This window comes from Varanus komodoensis, unplaced genomic scaffold (genome assembly GCF_004798865.1).
Source record: "Varanus komodoensis strain SLA01 unplaced genomic scaffold, ASM479886v1 scaffold42, whole genome shotgun sequence".
Classification (NCBI taxonomy): Eukaryota; Metazoa; Chordata; class Lepidosauria; order Squamata; family Varanidae; genus Varanus; species Varanus komodoensis.
This window is the reverse complement of record NW_025335972.1, coordinates 3,125,373-3,140,404: the sequence shown is the minus strand read 5'-3', so window position 1 is coordinate 3,140,404 and position 15,032 is coordinate 3,125,373. Positions and strand designations below refer to the sequence as shown.

Genomic DNA, 15,032 nt, shown 5'->3' with positions numbered 1-15,032 from the left:
CCACCTGCTTGGCTTCTAATATCAGAAGTGTCCACAGTGTTTGGTAAAGCGTAAGATGCTTGTGTTTCCATTATACACAGCAAAGCTCTGAGAGGAACTTCTCTGGATATCTTCAGGACGCATCCCAGTAGGCCAGTGATGGACAGGTGGTCCCCTATCTAGCTGTAAAGGCCCTCTACAAGGAACCCATTCAGACATCTGGCATGGCTGAACTGTCTTCACCTTGCAGCCTTCTGGGAAAAGGGAAGTGCAGGGAATGGCCAGTCAAGTTATCCTGGTTCATGAGGCAACATTTCGCAAGCTCCTCTTCTCATTCCTGGAGATAAAAAATACAGTGGCAGCAAAATAAAGAAATTGGCTTCATTTTCATGATACTCCAAACCTGCTGCCTGAGTGTCCACCTTGTTCCACCTGATAGTACAGATGAACCTGTGGATGGAAGGACTGGTTTTTCCCTGCCACTGCGGGCTTTTCCCCTGGCCCCAGCCCCGGCCCATGCTGGAAGAAAGAGTCCCACTCTGTGACAGCTGGTTAAGTAGAGGCAGGCACACAGTATTTCCACTAAAATGTGTTTCTCTCCACAAATCCCACAAACAAGGCCTAGTAAAGTTGTTGTAAAGTACATTTATCTTAACTGGGGTCAAGCACCATCTTTCATTCTTTAAGCAAACTTCTCTACATCATTTATGAGATTATTTTGTGACCAATAAAATTGTTGTCCCTTAGTTTAGTCTTCTCCAACCTGATGGCCTCCTTTTGTTTTAGATCACACCTCCTTGCATTGGTCATGCTGGCTGGGGCTGATGGGAACTGATGGTTTGATTCATCAGTTACATTGTTTCCTGGAAAGAGCATGCCTGGCCCCTGCAGTTATTACCTTGAATTATTTGGGACCAGTTATCTGACAGATCACTTTCCCCAGATTTGTACAACTGGCCATCTGCAGATTTCCCCCAAATCAGGCCTTCTCTGAGGTAGCACCCACTCTTTGAAATGCCCCACTGAAATTTGGGAGGTAGCCACTCTGGCATATCTTGGGTGCCACCTCTTTAGCCAAGCTTTCCCTGAGTGACAGTGCTTTTGTGTACATCATACTTGTGTGCTTCACCATGATTTTGCTTTTTGCTTTGCTTTTACACATTTAAACTGACACATATTTGTATTTATTATGAAATGTTTTAATTTTTGATTTTCTAAATTCCTTAGCAGTATTCTTAAGACAGCAAGCAGTATGTAATTCATGAAGGGCACAATCCTTCATGAATCCTAGGCTGGGCAATGCTGGGAGCCTTTTTCTGTCTAAGCATGCATAGGATTATACCCTAATAAACACAAAACAAAACAAACAAAAAACACTCAAATTTGTCTTTCTAACAGTTATTATATTTGTTGTTATGTGTCATCACGTCGTCTCCAAATTATGGTGCTCCTATGAATGAAAGCCCTGCAAAAAGTCTCCTGTCCATGACAGCTCCATCCAGCTCCCCCAACTTCAAGGCTGTGGGGTCCTTTATAGATTCACCCATCTCATCTTTGGTCCTCGCTTTCGTCTTCTGTCTTCAACTTCCCCTAGAATGATTGTTATTGTCTCTTATAGCCTGTGGCAGAACCTATGGGCAAATCTTACCCTGAGAACTGTGGGCATGTGGGCCCCTGAATATTCTTCTCCTGGACTTCTCCTTCTCCCCGCACCTGCCTCATTGCTCCCATGTGCAAAATTTTAGGTTATAAGCTTTGGGGACAGAGGCCCATTTCACATTTGTTACCATGTCTAAAATATCGCGCGCACACAAATAAATGCACCCTGCAGCGCGTGTTTTGCTTAGCACGGGCTGCAGTCGCCTAATACACGCAACCCCGAGGCACTGCGAGGGCACGGGGCAGCTTTCAGCACTCCCAGCCTCAGCCTCCATTTCCCACTCAAGTGCGGCGCTCCCTTTGCCAGGGAAGGACATGGCTCCTCTCCCAGCTTCGGGCGCCAGCACCTTTTACGTCCACGCTCCCAGCTCTTCCGCTCGCCCCCCACCGCTGTTTGCCTCCCTGCCCTGCCCTCCCCCACAGCCCTTGGCCCCGCCCCCTGGCTGTTCCAGATAAAGCTCTCCCCCCCACCGGCCCCAACCTCCCCTGCGCTCTGCTGCGTCGCCCTCGCTTTCCCCAAGCAAAGATGGAAGTCGTCAATCAGGTAAGCGCCGAGGATTTCAACACCAGGGACAGCACCCCGTCTCCCGGCAGAGCGAGGCTCGCCACACGTTCTGCTGCCCTTCCAGGGAGGCTGCCCGCCGCAGCTCTCAGCGCCCGTTCCCCACCTTAGCCCTGTCCCCGCACAGAGGTGCCATTCCGGGCACGGCGGCGAGATGTCACGAAGTGGGTGCACCGAAATCGATGGGGCTCAGGGAGGCGAGAGCGAGCGCCAGTTTGACAGCTGCTGAATGCGGCGGCGGGGAGCTGGCTGAGAACCCCACAGCATTTCCTCCTGCAGCGATGCTGCAAATGCTCCTCGCGCTGCTGCTCGCGCGGGGTGTGCGTGCAAGAAGTGGGGTGTCTGTGAAATTGTTGCAGCGGGGGAGATTGGAAGGGAGCGGCTGGGGGCAGAGCCAGGTATAGCATTTTTATTATCATTATTGCTAACAGGGAAGGATGGCTGGAGGGCGACCTCCTAGACCACCCATCCGTCTTTACTCGCCGGAGACTTTATCGGAGGACATGAACATCTATCCCAGCGGCTGAGTGGGGGGCGGAGGTGGCGTCGAGCTAGAATATTCCTCCTTCAGTCATTGCAGCAGACTGGGGGGCGGGGGAGAGTCCGTTGATGCACCGGCCAAAATGGCTGGGCAATGCAGCAAATCGACGCAACGGCAGCTAGCATTATTTTGGGGGGAGCCAAAGGACGTTGGAAAAGAGCGAGGGGGGCACACTATTAGCGGGGGAGACTGGGCAACTATTAGCTCAAAGCCAGTTAGCAGCTCGGTGCGGGGACGGAGAATGATAGCGATTGCTATCCCTGCCTGATGTTTGTCAATAACAGTGCATAATAATACAGGCGGGGAGTCTGTGTTTAGGGAGGGGGGGCCCAATGTTGAAGGGGTGGGATTAATTACAGAGAGTTATGCCTGTCCTAGACACTGTCTGGAGTGGGGCAGCCCCCCTCCCTGCGAGAAATGCAAAGGATCTGGCGTATTAAAAAGAGGGTGATTTTGGAAGAAGGAGCCATTTGTACAGATTTTGTTCTCCCCTTTTTGCATTAGAAGGTGTTCCTGGGAGGGAGGCGACACTGAACCAACAGAGGAAAAGCGGTTGCTTCCTGTTCAGATTGGGGGTGATAGGCAGGAAGTGGGGTCCCGGAGATATGTGAGGATGGAGAGGGCTGGCACAGAAAAGCTTATCCGTACTGGTTGCAGCAGATGGTAGCAGAAAGCGTCAATATGGCTGCAGAATAACTTCAAGGTGTTCAGGCAAAGGGGGAGCAGAGCAAGGGATATCGGGGAGTGAATCATTTGCAGAAATTATGTCCTTTTCTTTCCAGCATTTCCTGCAGGAAGGGAGCAGAATGGCTCTCCCTAAATAAATAGGTTTGGAGCAATGCCGTCCAGCAGTAACACTTTATAGGAACAGGAAGACAGGCAAGGAGGTGATGCTGCTTGGGGCATCTTGCAACCCCAGCTCCCTAAAGCAATTGCAGCAGAATACATGATGAAGGGAGGGCTTTAGAGGAGAAGGGGTGTTGCTTTCGGAGGGGGGGTGCGTCTAATCCATTCCAGCAGCTGGTCTGGGGGTGGAGGTGCAATATCATATAATTTTAGCACAAATGATGGAATTAATGTTCCAGGAAGGTGGAACAATTTCTGGATGAAGCACTCTGAAATTACTTGCCTTATGATGAGTGTTGGATGAAAGTGGAGCTACTGGAGACAGAGGAGGCCTGGAGGTTCTTGGGTGCAAGTGTGAAGCTGCTGAATCAAGGCAGGGTCTAGAAAGGAGAGTTCAGAGATGTCAAGTTGCTTGTGTACAGGCTGCAGGTGTTTCTTGTGTCAAGAGAGGTGTGAAGACCCTTTCCAGTGACTGTGGAAAAAGAAGGAGGAAGAGTTGGGTATGCCAACAGTCCCTTTGCATTGTTTCTTATAGCTCATTTCTATGCATACCTTCTCAGGAGTAAGCCCCACTGAGTTCAGCTGGACTTTCTACCACATATGTGTGTTTAGGACTGCAACCTAAGAGTGCAATCCTTCGCATGTTTAGAGAGAAAAAAAATCATGCAATTCCCTGATTTGTCATTGTAGGAATTTTATTGGTTTGAACAGGGTGATGATTGCACCCTAAATGCATTTACAATTGCAGCCTCACTCAATCTCTCTCAGTAAATGAAGAGGTGAGATCCACTAATAATGATCGTTTGTTTTGCTGTTGTGAGTTCTTGCCTCAGGACCTCTCTGATCCTCTTACTGCTGGTTTTGATGAGTCTGTTCTTCAGCTGCATCTTAGCCTGCAATCCTATACAATCCTAAACACACTTTCCTGGGAGTAAGTCCCATTGGATTCAACAGTGGGACTTTTTGCAGCGGTAGGGATAGATTGTCTGTGCTGATTCTGATGAGGAGACGAGGTGCAGAATTGTTGTCTGTTGCCCCCAGAGGAGAGTTTCTGGGCTGGCTGCTTGAGTGCAAAGCTGGGCCAACCACACGGCTGTCAAAGTTCTTGGTGCTCCTGGCTCAGCTCTTCATGTGCTGTGGGAGAGAGGGAGCAGCTTGCTCCACCTCTGAAAGCCTCCATTTTTCAGTGCATGCTTAGAAGTAAGGTGGGAATTTTAATCTATGTTATCCATGATGTCCAGGAAGGAGGGCCCCTTTTCTTGTTCAGGCATGCTTCTGTGCAGGTTGCAATTGTGCTAGGAAGTGGCTTAGCTTGCAAAAGGAGACAGGTTTTGCTTTGTGGTGCAGGGGGAAAATGCCTGGCTGCTGGAGGACAGTTTAGGCCTTGGATGATGTGCGTAGGCAGCGGTGTCGCATTGCTTCTGTGTGGGTGTGCAAAGGAAGGATGTGTATGTCATACCTAGAATGGGGCTTTCAATTGTGTGCCTCAGTGCAAGGAAGAGAAGGGTTGTGTAATAGGGTTACTGAATGTACTGACTTTGTAGAGGGTGGCAGTGATTGTGGGTAGAGACTGAGAAATGGGCTGTTGTATGAACATCACTATTGCTGCTTTGAAGTTTTTGGCTATCCCCCTCTGTTGGGGTGTGTAGGGCATGTGTATGCTTGAAGAAGGAGCTGTGTATGTGTGCTTTGTTGAGGAATCTTGTACCAAACTATCTCAGGGTACAAGAAGGATGTGGTGGATAAGACTGCAATCCAGCACAGACTTACCCATGAGTAAACCAATAAAATACAGAGGGATTTCCTTCCTATGTAACCTGTGAGGCCAAGTACAAATAGCAGCTTAGCCATAGACTCTGAAGGTGGCTGAGCCAGCCACCCGAAATGGGAGTGGTGGTGGTTAATGATACTGGCCTATCTTGTATAGGTATAGGTTCTTGTATAGGTAATTGAGATAATAGACATGAAGTGCTTTAAACATGTGAAAATGCTATGCATTGTCAATTTATTTTATAGAAGGGGGCTCAGCTTTTGCTTTGTGATGTAGAAGGGATTTTTGTGTCTTGCAAATTGCCAGATGGGTTCTTTCTTTTGGAGAACTTATGGCTTCTTCTATGGAAACAATAGCACCAAGAGAAGCTTCATCTGAAAGGGTTATCATGCCTTACTTTTGTAGGCTTTGAGAGGAAACATTTCTTCACTTCATCAAGATCAGTGGTTATAGCCTAAAATGTTCCTGGCTGGCACTGCAGGTCCCAGGTGTGTGTTGAGTGAATGAATGAGCCTATTTTAGGTGAAGAAACTGGGAAAACCTAAAGAATGGTAAGGAGCATGATGGGAATAGAATGGACTCTGAGTTCCCAGATGAGAAATGCTGACAGGGGTAGGATACCTTATGTAAAGAAAACCTGTGATAAGAGCATTCCAGGGGAAGTGAAGCAATTAACCGGATGAAACTGGACAGTGAGTTCTGCCCTAGAGAGCCAAAAGCTCAGATAAAGGAATAAAAAGGAAGGGCTTCCTGAGCTTCTGCGTGGGCCAGACTCATCAGCGCTGCGACGTTTGGTCGCCCATCACTCCATCTGAGACTGATCTACTCAAGGTGGGGTTTTCCTGGTGAGTATGAGAGGATGAATGTTAGTGTGAGTGAGTGAGACTGATTCACCCCTATATTGTAGTAAATAAAAGAGCTCTTAATTTGCAAATCCAGTACTGGCTGTCTGTGTGTCTACTCCTATCTGCACTCTCCATGCTCTCAGGGTGATAAGCACCACTCAGGATTAAAAGAGCAAAAGGTCCGCTTTGCGACAGGTGCAAGGCTGGCAATACATCTTGGCATCCTGGAAGTCAGAATGTGCTGACAGGCGAAGGCTCTGTGGTCCATGAGGGTGGGCTTGCCACATGATGATGCTCGTATGGTTGCCTTAATTTTGATGGAAGCAACTGCAGGAAGGGAGGTCAGACACTGATCAGGTAAAATTGGGGCAAAATCTGGACCAGTCAGGGACTAACCCTGGAGCAGGGGTGAAGAGCCAAAGGCCCCAGGGATTTCTAACCCAGCCCACTGGGATTCTCTAGGAGGCCACACCCCTTCCCTTGGCCCCACCCCCTTTCCCAAACTACAAATTATTTGGTGGTTTCCTGGCTTTTGTGCAGCTTCTTCTTCCTCCTAAAAGACTGAAATGACTCCTCATGGTACATAGGTCGTAGAAGGAAAAACCTTAGACCACCTGGGGTATCCTTGTCCCCACCCCTTTTGCCTTTGGCCCTGCCCCCCTTGGAATGCAGCCTTGAGAACATCTCCAGAAAGGACCCCCTCCCCCCAGCCCCATCCAAGCTGAAAGAGGCTCAGCAGGTTTGCTCCGAGGGAACCTGGGAGCTATAAAACCGAGCCCAATAGCAGCTTAAGTTGAGTCACTTCAATGGCTTTGCTGTATGTAGGACTAACACTGGATGCAAGCTGTCAGATAGAATCTGACCTTTTGGGGCACCAATAGCGGCTACCTGACAGAACCCAGCTTTACTAGACAGAGCACTGAAAGGCTGGCTCCCAGTCCAGTAACCTCCAGTTATTGTCTTGCTAAGGGGATCTGACTGTGCTTTGAATCTGGGGCCGATGAGCTACCATGAACTGTAATTAAAATGTGATGCATTAGGGAAATTCCACACTGTATTGCTGGAGCATACAAGATGACAGGACATCAGCTAATGGATATTTGCAAGGCACGTCATTGCCTTGCAGGAGGTTTTGGAGACTCTTGGGTAAGGTGTTCTGAGGGGGCCACCTTTAACCTGCAAGAAGTGGCTTCACTCATGCTGGCTCTACCATTGTTCAGTGACATATACACAGACTTTAAAATTGCTCTGTAGCAGGAGTGGCCCCTTTGCCACCATTGGAAGCCTGGAAAATATTCTGAATGGGTTCAGACATCATGATAACCTACATTCAGGGACTGAGACTGAGTTGACCCTGGGTGGTTGTTGAACCATGTGTTGTTGCTGAAATGTGAGTTATTGTGTTGTCTTAACCCAGGTGCACTAACAAGTCATGGCTTGTTAACCACAAACAATCCATGAAGAGAACCCATGATTTGTTGTTGGGCTGTTTACTGTGGTTTATTATGTGAGCTAGATTCAGATAACACAACAACCCATGATTCAGCAACAACACATGACTTGTTGTGAGCCGCCCCGAGGCTTTGTTGCGATGGGGGCGGCATAAAAATGTTTTAAATAACCAAATAAAAAATAAAATGACAACCTATATTCAACTCACACTCACTCCTTAAGCGCAGGTTGTCTCAATCCAGTTTCTGGCTTGCTGCTCTCTGCTGCTGGCCATAGAAAAGAAAACCATCTGCCATGTATACCATGTAATTGGCTTTGAGTACCAGGAGTTGGTACTTTCATATCACTTAACAAAACTAAATCTCTAAGTGGTTTAAATACAGAAATATTACAAATTACTGTTAAAATCCCTGTGTTTTCTTTGTTGCAGGGCCAGAGGAATGGGGGGAAAGAGTAACCCTGGGGCACCCATAGTTAAACATTTGTGAATCAGGAATCCTTGCTGATCTTCTGTGCATTTCCAGGATATCTGCAAGAAGATCCAGGTGGACCTTCTGCCCATCCTGGTACAGGCTTCCTCTCTTTCACACACACTCCTCCTCCTCAAGTCTTGGGCAAATCTAGCTTCTCCTTGGTCTTTGGGAGACTATCTAGGACAGTAGGGTGTTTTGCCATATGGAAGCCATCGGGAGGGCTTGTTTCTGGAAACCTTTGATGGCTGAACTGAAACCTGGAGGCAAATTTCTGAAACAGGATTGATTTTAGTATGTGTTGTAAGAGGAGCCCAGACTCCCCGATTCCTGGATTTCTGCATGAGTCATTGGAAAGATGAAGGCCCAGACCAGAAACTCACGTGGACATGCCAGAGGGAACCTCATATGAAAGCCGCTAAATCTGCTGCATCTCTGCAACTGGGAAGATCTGATGCAGGGAATGGGAAGGAATCATCTCTTCCTCCTGATGAAGGGACGGGAAGATAAAAGACCAGTGTGATAGGGCAGAAGCCCTGTCTCCTCTCTCCGTTAACATTTGGGTCTCGGGGCTGGCTTGTGTTATTTTATGGGCTTATTTCGTAGCACATGATAGGATGACCTGACACTGCATTTGGAAATTTCTAAGCTATGGATCTTTGCTGAGTGGTTGTTTTTACTCTCATCCCCTCAGCTGCTGTTCCTTTATTGACTTTAATTTTGTGTTTTTTGTTTGTTTTCTGAGATTGCTTTTTAGATTACGTTCTGAGTACTAACATAAGATTCTGCAGGAGGTAGCAGTTAGAGCAGAAAGGAGCACAATAAGCAGAACAATTTGTGTACTCGTTTGTTTGAGCTGTTCTGAGCAGGCCAGGCCTTCCAGATGAAGGCAGGGCGACTCTAGGTGCAGGGTGGGTCAGGCTCCGTGTTCAGCTGGACTCCTGTTGTTCTCTGCCAGGTTCCCTGTGTGATTCCTGGAGCAGATTCAATTTTTCTGAAGAATCAAATGTAGCTAATTATTGTCCTGGTGTAAGTCACCCTTCTTCAAAATAATGCCTTCCAGAGGTATTACACTGCAGCTTGATCACTCCCAAGCCATCACAGTTACTGGCTGGGGGTGATGGGATTTGAAATCCAACTCATCCATGTGCACATGATTGGTATGTCATGAGCCAGAGCTGAGAGTCAGACTAGATGGCCTGGGAGGCTCCTTCTGACTCGCTCTGTTTCTGTGTTCTGTGTTTCATCCAGGGGACAGGAGTGCCAGGCTGAGGAAGGCTGGAATAGGCCCTTCTCTGCTCTTTATCCACTAGCTGTGGAAAACTTTTGGACTGAGTCCACTGGAGTGGGTGCTGATTGACTAGAGCAGAGAGCCAAGGGAAGCCAAGCTGGAAAGAGTGGTGATCTCTTCACAGCCCCAAGAGCAGTCTGGGGCTTCATGAAGGGGAAGGAAATGAGCCTGGAGCTGAGTGAATATGCACTGACGCAAGCTCAGTCTCTCGCACCCCCAGTTAAAAGACTGAGGCCTGAGGCCTGTGGACTACGCCAGAGGGTCTGTGCCAGCTCTGCACATTCAACAAGATCCAGGAACTTCTAACCCACCCCCTGTCTCTCCCTCTCCCTCTCTCTCTTCACAGCTTGTAGCCGTTGGACAGTTCCGGGTCTTCAAGGAGCCCCTGGGCTTTGTGAAGTTGCTAGAATGGGTGAGTCCAAGGCCCCAGCACAGCCACCCTCTGCCCAGGTTGGAAATGAGCAGGGAAGGTGGCCTCTGTTTTGAGGGCCCTGGTTAGGGTGGCCTCGTTAGGGGCTCCTTCACCTTTAATACCACTTCAGAAGATGTGGCTTGATGGGCAGGGCAGGGCCCCCATCCCAGCACCTGTGGTAGGGCTGAAGAAAGTCCAGCTGCAGTCAGCATCCCCAGGACTGGGCCAGGTGGCCACGCTTTTGACTCAGGGCAAGGCAGCTTCCAATCTTCCAGGGTCTGGTCCTTTCTGCTGCACTCATTCTACTCCCCGTCCCTGGGAATATCCCCAACTGGATCTGGCTGGTCATAACAGAGAGTCAGCCTAGCCCAGCCTGCCCCTTGCCAGCAGCAGCAGCAGCAGCGAGGGAGAGGTGGGGGAGCAGGCAAAGGGAGTGGTGGGGGCTCAGAGCTTTTATTGACCGGCTTTTCAACCCAGCCCCCAGGCTCGTCACAAAAGCTCATCCACAGGCACAGCAGCCCCTAGTGGCTGATCTTTCTGGGCCAAGCTGGCTCTAACCGCAGAGAAACAGGCCAGGCTGTTGTTTTTCCCATTAGCTGAACACATTTGCATGTCCCCACCAGTGTGACTATAGCAACTCGGCAAGAGGCGAGCAAGGAGGCACTGCTGTGGCATCAGCAGAAAGGCAATTCCCATCATCCCCCTTGCATGGGCAGTGGTAGTCCAGCAACATCTGGAATGGCTAGATGGGGATTGCCCTATAGAAAGCACCCTCCTATACCTTAGAGATGCAGCATGTTCCTCCACTGCGCATCTCAATTCCCTTTGAACAAATCCAGAACCTTCCTGAAGAAATTCAAAGCCTTCCTTCCCAGAATGTGTGGCGAATGCGCCCGTGTGTGTTTTTCACATGCATGTCCTGTAGCAGTTCCAGGATTTTTTTTTCTCTAGAAAGGGCAAGAACTATTTTCCTCCCAAGGTGGGCAAAAGCATTGATAAATATGCTCCTTATCTGTGGAAAGTGGGTCAACATTAGGATATGCTGTCAGAGTCACTGAAAACAATGTTTTGGAGGGTATTGGCACCCCTCTGTCATACTCCCCCCCCCCACAAACAACTAGCTAAGTATTATGGAATAAGAAAAACTTGAGCATGATCTGTAAGGAATATCCCTTGCACAAGTCCCATAGAGTCCAATGTCTGCTGCCACACAGGTCTCACTCATTTCAATGAGGCTTATGCAAGAGATGCCCTGACAGATTTTGCCTTCCATTTGACATATATGCATATGTACCTTTCTTCCAAAGTGCACAAGGTGGCATACATGATTCTCTAGTCCCATCCCAAATGTTATTCCTGCAACCACTCTGTGAGGTAGGCAGCTCAGAGTGATTGGTTCAAGGTCACCTCCTGAGCATGTCCTAGCTTTCTTCTGCCCCTCTAACCACTATACCACACACTCATCACATGGCAGGGATGGCCCAGTAAGCTGAATGCTCATCAGAAATCACGAAAACAAGAAATTATCCATAATCTGGAAGGAAAGTCTCAGAGAGGAGGGAAAGTTTGTGAGGAGCAGAAATATTTTGCTGATTGGGATGGAGAATTAAAATTTGTTGTTGTTTGGCACAGTCGCGTCCGACCCATCATGACCCCATGGACAACCTTCCTCCATGCTCTCCTGTCCTCCACCATCCCCCGGAGTCCACTTAAGCTCACGCCGACTGCTTCTGTGACTCCTTCTAGCCACCTCAATTTCTGCCTTCCCCTTCTTCTTTTGCTGTCAATTGCTCCCAGCATTAGGCTCTTCTCCAGTGAGTCCTTCCTTCTCATTAGGTGGCCAAAGTATTTCAATAATGCCCCCTAATTAACAGAAGGCACAGCTCATGGGATTGTGGGCCCTGTCTCTCAGAAATGAAGGCAAGTTGCTGAAGTCCATGGGGATGGGGTCTGCATGGGGGAATTTCCTGGAGGATTGTGCCCATAACCGATCAGTTCCACTGTCGGGGGCCTAAGGCAGGCAGCATCCTGGATATGTTGCCCTGCTGTGGCCCAGCACTTTGTGCCGGATTCTGTGCCCAGACCGACCAGCCCTTTTGCTACATGCAGGGCACCAGAGACACAAGCGTGCTGCCACACTGCCGGTCTGCTTTAAACTGGGCCCTAGAAGCAACTCTTGTGGGTGATGCTGCTCCAGCGGCCCCGTTAGAATGGCCACATGATGGATATTTGATAATGCAAGCACCACAGTGACTTGGAGCATGTTCTTAACCATAACCACAAGCGCATGATATGGAACAAGAGTAGTGTGAGAACCAGCCTTTTTAGATCCCAAACAGGGGCTGGAATAACTTGGGATAATTTTTTACTCAATAAGGCCAACAGTGATTAAGGAGCCACAATCCATAGCCTCAACTTACACTGATTTGCTTACAGATAAACTTAGTGTGGCTTTCCCCAGCTGGTGTTCCTCAGGTGCTGTAGACTATAACTCCCATGTGCCCCTGCCAGCCTAAATCATCTGGAGAACCTCTGGCTAGGGAGGGTCTCAGGTTGTCATGTTGGGATGCTAGTGAAAACTGAAGAGCGAGATTATGATTATGGTGGTGGTGGATTGCACTAGGATTGACATCTGCAGAGTGATGCAGGCTGCAGCAGTCCCAAAGAAGGGGACGTCCGGGGGCTCTTACCGGGGGGGGGGGGCGCTGTTGGGAAGTGGTCCTTGGTGAGTGCCCAGTCTTGCCTACCCTTGGCTCCTGCCCTGGTTTGTGGGATTGCAGCCTGAAAGTCTGTATTAGAACAATACACGAAGTCCTAAAATAACCATCAAGAGTTGTCAAGTCCTGCCACAGACAAGCCATAATACATGAGGCTGCTCAGTTAGAGAAAGCAAACAAAGGAAGAGCAAACCACAGTGAGGAAAAGATCTTGCCATGTCTCCTTTAAAAAGAACAAAGAAAGGGTAGCTTTCCCATACCCAGCTTGATAGAAGGATAGAAAAGGCCTCTCTGGTGAAAGCACAGGATGAGGAGCTGGGAGCATTCCCAGCTATCCTCAACTTAGCACCCTCTTTAGGTCTTAAACTACAGCTTCCATCAGCCTGCCAGCATGGTTACTGCTAGCTGGGATGGTAGGAATTTAGTCCAACACCTACAGAGGGCACTGAGCTGGGAAAGCCGGCTTCAAAACAATGGCCTAATGGGTAAGTTTGATCCAGGTACTTCAGCCCTTGTGTTATGAACCCTAAACACTCTTGCCCCTTCTGAACAACCTGCTCCAACATCCCCAAGAACATGTTTGCAGAGCAGAGAAACTACAAAGAGATCCCTGACTTGAACTGAACCCTAAACCTGGCCATGATCTCCAATCATTCCATTTCAGGTTTGAGGGCTTTTATCTCCTCATAGGAAAGAAGACCCCCCCCCCCCCCCCCCCCCCCAAGCCCTAGCATAGCATCCTTTCTTCCTGGTGTCACCATCACCATTTCTGCTGGTGCCTGTTTCTAGATAGGCAGATCACTGCCAAGTCAAGAAGAAAGCAGCTTGAAGAAGACAGTGGGGGAAAACTTCGCTAACATAATCTTTTTAGCATCTGTAACAGTAGGAAGTGCACCTTAGTGTCTGACCAGGGTGAGACTCAGTTGCTCCAGATTCCCGCAGCCTACCCACACCAGTGCATGAACACTTCCCCAAGCAGAACCAAATCGACCCGAAGCCCCCTGCTTCATGCAGCTGAGGGCACACCGCGATCCCAAGGCCCCCTTCCCTGGGTCACTCTTTCTGAGAAGTACATCCACCCACTGCCACCGCCAGGCTTTAGATAAACCCTGAATCCTTTTATCTCTCAGGTTTATCAGCACTTCTTAATCCATCTTGTGTGCTTTACAAAAATTGCTCTAAAGGCACATCTGCACGGAGATTTAAAAAGTGCCCAGACGTGCCTTTAACTTGTATGCAAAATCTGGAGCACCTGTGTGGAGCACAGCTGCTTCTGTGCTGTTCTCAGAGCTTTTTACCAGGAAGCAGATGACCTCTGGCTGCACCGTCTGCAGACATCTGCTCTCAAAGCTGGCTGAGGGCCTTTTCTCTTTAATTAAAGAGTATCATAGAATAATAGGGTTGGAAGGAGCCAAGAAGGCCTGCTGTTGCAGGCCACAGAGTTATACCATTCTACTCTTTCTAAGCCACTTAATTACAAAGGATCAAGCCCCTCACAAGATTAAATGATGGCACAGATCTGAAAAATATCTTGTCAGCCACTGAAGTCGGGCTGCACTTAAAACTGTGGATCTCTTTTTGGTTCCCCTCGGTCCTCTCCTGCACTTTGGAATGAGCACAAGCCACGCAAAGGGCGCCGATGCAGGCCCATCAGATGACAGACGGCAAAGTGGGTCAGGCTGGGTTAATATCTGGTCCCTGCTCAGCCACTGGAGGGAGAGGATTAAAAGACGGGAGAAAAAGGCTTTCCCGCCCCCACCCCCCGCCCGTTTCTTTCTACGCTGAGCGCAGGCTGTGCTCTAAAAATACCAATGATCGCACTGTGAGTTCTCAGCTGATCCGTGATGACCGTGAACCAAAATCCCCCCTCCCCGCAGCCCCTGCTGCTACCCCCAGACCTGGGATTACTGCTCACAGCACCAGAAGTCAGGGCAGCGGCTGCAGCGGGAAAAAAACACCTTCTTTTGCTCCCGACAGTGCCCCCTGCTGGCTCAAGAAAAGCCAGCCACGTAGGGAGTCTTCGTATCGCCCTCAGCAACCCTTCTTGTGGGTCAGGCCTGATGGAAGTGCAGGCTTGATGGTCTAATGGGGGACCTTTAGATGGTCCTACCAAGAAGTTCTGCTGTGAAGCTCAGAACTAACATTAGTCTTTTAAACACCCTGCCTCCCCCTTCCCATGCCTTTAAATTCTCGATACATTATGGGGTCAGGGGGCTAAGGAAAACCCAAACGAACCTGCTTGTCAGCCTTAAAACAAAACAAAATACTCTGCATACGTGCAATTTTGCATTTTAAACTCACCTATACCATGACACCACCGGGAACGACAACAGTGATAGAAGGACCATTGTTTCTGTTACTCTGATGCTAGATGTGTTTGGGGCACAACAAGATGCCCTGTGCCGTCAGGACATGCAAGCCTCCAAACTCAGAGGCTTGGGCACATCCTATGCTTGCAACAAGGCATGGTTTGGGCCATAAGCAAAG

At 49.0% G+C, this 15,032-nt stretch overlaps 1 long non-coding RNA gene across 1 annotated transcript; it reads right to left on the bottom strand.

Moving 5' to 3' along the window:
* Positions 1-2,123: 2,123 nt before the first annotated feature.
* On the bottom strand, positions 2,124-14,953 carry LOC123029993. The gene is made up of 3 exons (XR_006416017.1): positions 14,847-14,953; positions 5,996-6,200; positions 2,124-4,059 (listed from the first exon to the last, which is right to left on the bottom strand). It is a non-coding gene; the product is annotated as an uncharacterized LOC123029993 (long non-coding RNA).
* Between the last annotated feature and the right edge of the window lie 79 nt (positions 14,954-15,032).